The sequence below is a fragment of the Lampris incognitus genome, chromosome 3, assembly GCF_029633865.1.
Source record: "Lampris incognitus isolate fLamInc1 chromosome 3, fLamInc1.hap2, whole genome shotgun sequence".
In the NCBI taxonomy this organism is placed as follows: Eukaryota; Metazoa; Chordata; class Actinopteri; order Lampriformes; family Lampridae; genus Lampris; species Lampris incognitus.
Genome location: NC_079213.1, coordinates 36,235,020 through 36,242,800, shown reverse-complemented (window position 1 = coordinate 36,242,800; position 7,781 = coordinate 36,235,020).

The window sequence follows — 7,781 nt, the reverse complement described above, 5'->3', positions numbered from 1 at the left end:
GATCGTTTTACTGAGTGCATACATTCCTGTGTCTTTCGAGCAAACAGCTCATAAATGTTCACAGATGTGGCAAGTTTAACAGAAAAGATTTTAAAAAGGGAAATAATAAATACAAAATACGGTGCAAAATACGGCAGTGGACTATGTACGTTAAACAGGGTTTAACAAAGACATGTGGAACTTCCTGAAGATCGCGCAACTTCTCACTCTGTCAGTTACCTTTAAACAGAATTAAAATGCATATAAACCTTTACATCCCAAATACAATGGCATGGTGTGGCTTTATTCACGCCAACATTACCTTGTCATGCCTGTGTAACCCACATGATTACATGTACCCTGTGACGTATGTAAGTTCCACGAGTAGCCTCTAGGAGGCACACGAGCTACAGAGTTTAAACCATGCAAACAACCGTCGACAATAGAGAAGAGAAATACGGATATTTAGAAATACGGACAACTTTGACTATGGATACCTGAATTATTGATATTTGAACTACGGATATTTGAGCTACAGGACATTTGAACTACGACAAAAAAGATCCCTCCCACGAAGCTTCCTTGACAGATGATCTCCCGTTGAAGGAAGAAGGAAGACTCTTTTCTCTTGTGTTTTGTACGCTGCTGGAATCCTGACTGGTTTTTTAGTACCCCGAACAACCCCCCTTGCTACACCCTTTTGGAACCCTTGGATACCCCCTTTGGATTGCCCCCATCATCGCCCCGGATTTGGATTCATCATCATCGCCTCTACATTAACTTGCCCCTGTGATTGTGGTAGGATCTGGACATTGCACCTTGCACAGATTGGAAGACTGAATCATTTCCCCTTTTCTTTTCTTTATTATTTTCTTTGAGTGCACTCATACTTTATTTTGGATTATTTTCTTTAATTTGTTAGTGTAGAATATGGCTGCATGAGTAATATATTAGAAGGGTATAAAATAGAATATAGATAGATATAGACAATAAATAGAATATTAGGAAGAACTTTTAAAAAGTATAATAGAGTAATATATATATATATATATAACACATCTAATTTAGTATTGATATTGAAATAACTTTACTTTGAACTGTTGAAATAAATTGGTTTTTTTATTGTAAACTATACCCACGAGTGTGTGTGTTGTCTTTGGGGTGAGTACTAGAATCCGGTCTAGAAAAAAACCTACACCAATCTCCACTGAACTTAGACATTAGACTGTAAACTGTCCCTGCGCAAGCATAGGCCCATTCCCCTGTCGTGCAGGTTACAGAAAGTTGGCGAGCCAGCCAGGAGATTGGTTAATTAGCGTTTCAGGCCATATACTACCCCACTGACCACACCTCTCTATAAAATACTTGATTATATATATTTTTATTTTGAAAATAACACAGTCAATATGGATCTTTGCAATCAGTATAAAGTCCATGGACAAAACTGCTTATTAGTTGAAGGTGTCAATGAAATGAGCTCTGCCGAAACGATAATAAGCTTCTTCGAACAACATGGGAAGATCTCATCCTGCATCAGAGTTGTGGATGAGCCCAACCAACCTAATGGTAGGGTAATAATAGAATTTGAGTGTGAAAAGTCAATCACCAGGATAACCCCAGATACCCTTGGCCTTATACCTAGCCCTGTTGATCCAACTACTCTATGGAATGTCAGAACAATTAGACAAATATGTCAAGAGGAAATAGGCAAAGACTTAGCCCAGCAATATCTCGAAGAACTCAGCGCTATTGGTGGTAGTGCCATGTCAGGCTATGCCTCCATCTTAAAAAATGAACTGAGGCGCATTCGGTCTACAGCATCACAGAAAACTGACAACACGTCTTTACCGGAACACAGCCCTATGCAAGACACTAAGCCTAGCATTGATGTTGAGCACACGCCTAGCATGACCCAAGAATGTAACAGACGGCCATCTATATCTGACATTCACCGTGCTCCAACCACACACTCATCCATGCGTAATTCAATGAGCCTTGAAGAAGACATCATTAATCCCCCGAGCATCCAGAACGTAGTAGTAGAACATGTTATTAAGAATGAGTCAACACAACCATACAGTAGCCCAAGTAAAATTCGAACCTTCTCAGGTAGGCTTCCAAAGCCAAATGGGGAAGTAGATTATGAAGCTTGGAGAACTCACGTTGAGCTGCTTCTAAGTGACACCTATGTCACCGATTCACAAAAAATCAGAAAGGTTCTAGAGAGTTTGGTTGGTCCAGCTTCTGACATGGTGAAACCGCTTGGTGTCAATGCAAACCCTGTTGCGTACGTAAACCACATCGAATCAGCCTTTGGAGTCGTAGAAGATGGAGAAGAGCTTTTTGCTGCATTCTTGAGTGCAAACCAGAATTCTGGAGAGAAGCCATCTGATTATTTATTCAGACTTCAGACCCTCCTCACTAAAGTCATCTCTAGAGGGGGAGCTTCACTTGTAGATTCAGAAAAACACTTAATAAGACAGTTCTGCAGAGGATGCCGGGACCACTCGTTGATTTTAGGTCTTCAGCTTGAACAGAAAAAAAATAGCCCACCCTCATTTCCTGAATTGCTTCATCAGCTTAGGACAGAAGAAGGCCGTCGTTCAGCTAAACTAGATAGGATGAAGAAACATCTAGGGAGCTCAAAAGCTTCAGTGCATGCCCACACTGTTTATGGAATCGAAGCCCCAGCCGAAAACAAAAATGAAGACACACAGAAACTCCGCGATGAGGTAGCTGAGTTAAAGAAACAAATTGCAACCCTGTCCATCAAGGAAGAACCACAGCCAAACAGAACTCAGATTGAAACCAGCTGCATGGTCATGAATGCCTCCACACCTCGAATTTACACGCGTCGTTTTCCCAAGCCATGGCTCTGCTTTAAATGTGGTGGAGATGGTCACATTGCTGCCCACTGTGTGAGTGCCCCCAACCCCGCTCTTGTCCATCAAAAGAACACCAAGCTGAGACAAAAATGTGAAGCTCACAGGAATACGCATACCCTCACCTCCATGCCTTTAAACTAGTAGCAGCTCCTGTTTCGGGACGTTCAGGAGCTAAGTACCAGCATAACAGTCCCAAACCCATTAATGATATTATGAATAGAACCCAGACAAGAAAAAATAGATACAGACAAAGATACCAAAATAGCCTATCCCTTCCCTGTGAACTTGTAGGGCCACGCTGCACTGCATCTGTCTCCATTGAAGGAATAGAATGTGAATCAATCCTTGACACCGGTTCCCAAGTAACAACCATTTCAGAGACATTCTACTTGAACCACTTATCGTTCCTCCCCATCCAGCCCATTCAGACTCTTTTCCAGATAGAAGGTGCAGGTGGCCAACATGTTCCTTACCAGGGTTATATCCAAGCCCTCATCTCCTTCCCCAGCAGCATCACTGGTGTAGCTGAACAGGTCTCTTCATTAGTTCTCATTGTGCCAAATTGCCATTTTAACACTCAGATTCCCCTATTGATTGGAACCAATGTCCTTGACAGATTATATGAAGGTGGCATAGAAAAGCATGGAAGAGAATTCTTACAAAGGCCCAATATCAATAGTGACTGTATCTTGCTGTTCCAGCATGTTGCCCTAAGTCATCAGGAAGAGATTTCAGCCAATCATGTTAAGTTGCATGGACGCCATCCTGTCACCATTCCACCAGGAAGAAAAGTGTCTGTCTTTGGAGATGTCAGAGTGAAGAAACATTTCCCACGTTCCCTTTTCGTGGTCGAATCCCCTGAAACCGTTTCCTTACCTGGTGGAGTGTTCGTTGAAAATTCCTTGATAGAAACTCCACTTCGATCTTTAAACAAGATTCCTGTCATTCTCAGAAATGTGACTGATCGTAGTGTCACACTGCATCCAAGGCAGGTGATAGCTGAAATGATGGTAGCACAGTATGTGATGCCGTCTGAATCCCAAAATATGACTGTGCCTGACATCCCTCAGTCTCAGAGTAACACCACCAACTTTGATTTGGAAGATTCCCCCATTCCAGAAGAGTGGAAAAAACGAATCACACACCAGCTGAGCAGCATGCCAGAGGTGTTTGCTGTTGATGACTTGTCTCATGGTCATACGACTGCAGTAAAACATCGCATCCGACTCCAGGATGAGGCCCCTTTTAGAGAGCGACCCAGACCCATTCATCCCTCTGACAGAGAAGCTGTCAAACAACACCTAAGAGAGCTGCTAGACGCTGGAATTATTCGCGAGTCAGAGTCTCCATTTGCTTCCCCCATTGTAGTTGTCAAGAAGAAGAATGGTGCAATAAGACTCTGCATAGATTTCAGGAAGCTGAACATGAGAACGATCAAAGATGCCTATGCTCCCCCCAACATCGAAGACACCTTCTCTGCTCTTAGTGGAGCCAAATGGTTTTCTGTCATGGATCTGAAGTCAGGCTACTATCAAGTAGAAGTTGCAGAGGAAGATAAGCACAAGACCGCTTTTGTCTGCCCTCTAGGCTTCTATGAGTTTAATCGTATGCCCCAAGGTGTGACAAATGCACCAAGCACCTTTCAGAGACTGATGGAGAAATGTGTTGGAGACCTGCATCTCAATGAAGTACTAGTATTTCTGGATGACCTGATTGTCTTCTCTGACACACTAGAAGAGCACGAGGCCAGATTGATGAAAGTGTTGAACCGGCTCAAAGACTATGGCCTAAAGTTGTCCCCTGAAAAACGCCATTTTTTCCAGACTTCTGTTAAATACCTTGGCCATGTTGTAGATGCCAATGGAGTCCACACAGATCCAAGCAAAGTCTCTGCTTTGAGAGAATGGCCTCAACCCACCAACAGAAAAGAGCTCAAATGCTTCCTAGGATTTGCTGGATATTACCGACGTTTTGTGGAAGGGTACTCTAAAATAGCAAAGCCATTGAATGCTCTAACTGCTGGCTATGTTGCTCAAAGGAAAAGAGGGAAGATTTACAAGAAGGACAGGGTCAAGACTTCCATCAATCCCACCTTACCTTTTGGAAATGAGTGGACTGAAGAGTGTGACGTTGCTTTTAGAACTCTCATAGATAAACTGACTTCGGCCCCTGTTCTTGCCTTCGCCAATCCCAATCTTCCTTACGTCCTGCATACTGATGCCAGCCGCGATGGTCTCGGTGCTGCGCTCTATAAGGAACACGATGGGAAGCTGAGGGTTGTAGCTTATGCCAGCAGAGGACTATCCAGAAGTGAACAAAACTATCCTGCCCACAAGCAAGAGTACCTCGCCTTGAAATGGGCCATCTGTGAGAAATTCCATGATTACCTCTATGGAACAGAATTTCAGGTTTTAACAGACAATAACCCCCTAACTTATGTGTTGACCACAGCAAAGCTTGATGCAGCAGGACATCGCTGGTTAGCCGCTCTGTCAACCTACAGATTCACCATAAAGTATAGGGCTGGGATCAGCAATCAAGATGCCGATGGGTTGTCCAGAAGACCCCAGAGTCCGTCAGAAGAAGATGAGGAGTTCAAGCAGGAGAAAGCGAGGATAGAAGAGCTGAAGCAAAGGGTTTTGGATGGAGAAAGCAAAACTGTTTCTGGTGACATGCTGTCTGCTTTATGTCAACGCCACTCTGTGACCACTTTGGCTGACTATTTGCAGCCAGAACTCCCCATTCTTGCTGAATCCTTAGCTTTAGATGCTTCTGCCATCCCTGATGACTTTGTGTTCTCTGGACAAGGCACCCTCCCTGGAATGACTCACAATGACTGGTATCAGTCTCAAAGACAGGATCCATCTATCAGACGTGTGATCAGTTTCATTCAAGGAAACCGAAAACCCACTTTTCAAGAGATGTCCTCTGAACTGTCAGAAGTCAAGCTGCTCCTTAGAGAATGGAATAGACTAGAGCTTATAGATGGAGTACTGTTCAGGAAATGTCTTGATCGTGGGAATCAGATCTATCAGCTGGTGCTGCCTAGTAGCCACAGAGAAAGAGCATTGCAAGGCCTTCATGATGAAGTCGGTCATCTTGGCGCTCAGCGTGTCCTTCATCTTGTTCGTTCCAGATTTTTCTGGCCAAAGATGTTTCAGTCTGTTGAACAGAAGTGTAGGACTTGTGAAAGATGCGTGAGGCGGAAAGCCAATTCCCAGCATGCTGCTCATATGGAGAATATACAGACCAGTTATCCCCTTGAACTGGTGTGTATGGATTACCTCTGTATTGAGCCTGATAGTAAGGACACTAGAAACATCCTCGTCATCACGGATCACTTCACCAAGTTTGCCGTTGCCATCCCCACGAAAGACCAAAAGGCGAATACGGTTGCCAAAACACTGTGGGAAAACTTCATTGTACAGTATGGTTTTCCAAGTCGCCTTCTCAGTGACCAGGGGAGAGATTTTGAATCCCACACCATCAAGGAGTTGTGCTGTCTGATTGGAACCGAAAAGATCAGAACCACGCCATACCATCCACGTGGAAACCCTGTCGAGAGATTTAACAGGACCCTTCTCAGCATGCTCGGGACACTAGAAGACAAGGATAAATATCATTGGAGGGACTTTGTCAAACCGCTAGTCCATGCATACAATTGCACGAAAAATGACACCACAGGCTACTCTCCATATGAATTGTTGTTTGGTAGACAGCCAAGACTACCCATTGATCTGGTTCTAGGCCTTACACCAGACCAAATTGGATTCAAGTCGCATTCAGAGTATGTTAAACATCTTCGACAGCGCCTCCAAGACAGCTATGCACTTGCTTCTGAAAGCTCTAAGAAGATGGGAGAGAAGAATAAAGCCAGGTTTGATAAAAAGATCAGAGCCGCAGAACTTGTTACCGGAGATAGAGTCCTGGTGAAGAATGTCAATTTAAGAGGAAAACATAAACTTGCGGACAGATGGGAAAAGGAAGTCCATACTGTGGTGAAGAGGATGGGAGATGGCCCAGTGTATGTCGTCAAGCAAGAACAGGGTGAAGGTCCACACCGTACCCTTCACAGAGACCTTCTTCTGCCCTGCGGCTTTCTACCTGTTACAGATAAAGTCTCAGAACCTGACACAAACTTACCAACAAGGAGGCTGAGACGCAGGGAAACAGTCTCGCAGCAGACCAGGCACGACAATATTGTTGACCCAGATATGCCCAGTCCGGGGGGGGGGGGGGGGGGGTCCCACAATGTACTCCGGCTTTGACGCACAGGTCCGTTGCTCGTTCCCGGATTTCCCTCCACGACTCTGTCCGTTTGTCTGACAGAGTCAGACCACAGTGTAGTGGCTATCTTTAGATTCCGCAATTCTTCTCTCTTAGACTTGTACTGTATTCTATAACCACATAATAAAAGACAGCATGAGACTGGTTTTACACGTTGAGTCGGCTAGATACCAACCTACGGTAGAACAACCGTGTTGCTCTGCCGCACTTTTATTCACAACTGAACGGCTTACAACCAAAACTTCCTGTTTTACATGAATACAATAAGGGGTGCCGTAGTGGGACAATAAATACGCCTCACGGTGGTCAAACATAGACATAACAATATACCCTCAAATGAAATCGAAGCATATTCCCCTTAATGTAAACCAACAAGTCAAAAAACTATAACTTATGTAGCCCGTGGAATTAGATACCACACAGGACACAATTACTTCCGGGGTTCTTGTAGCTTTAATTTTATTGTTTGAACCTTCGAATGCAGATCGTTTTACTGAGTGCATACATTCCTGTGTCTTTCGAGCAAACAGCTCATAAATGTTCACAGATGTGGCAAGTTTAACAGAAAAGATTTTAAAAAGGGAAATAATAAATACAAAATACGGTGCAAAATACGGCAGTGGACTATGT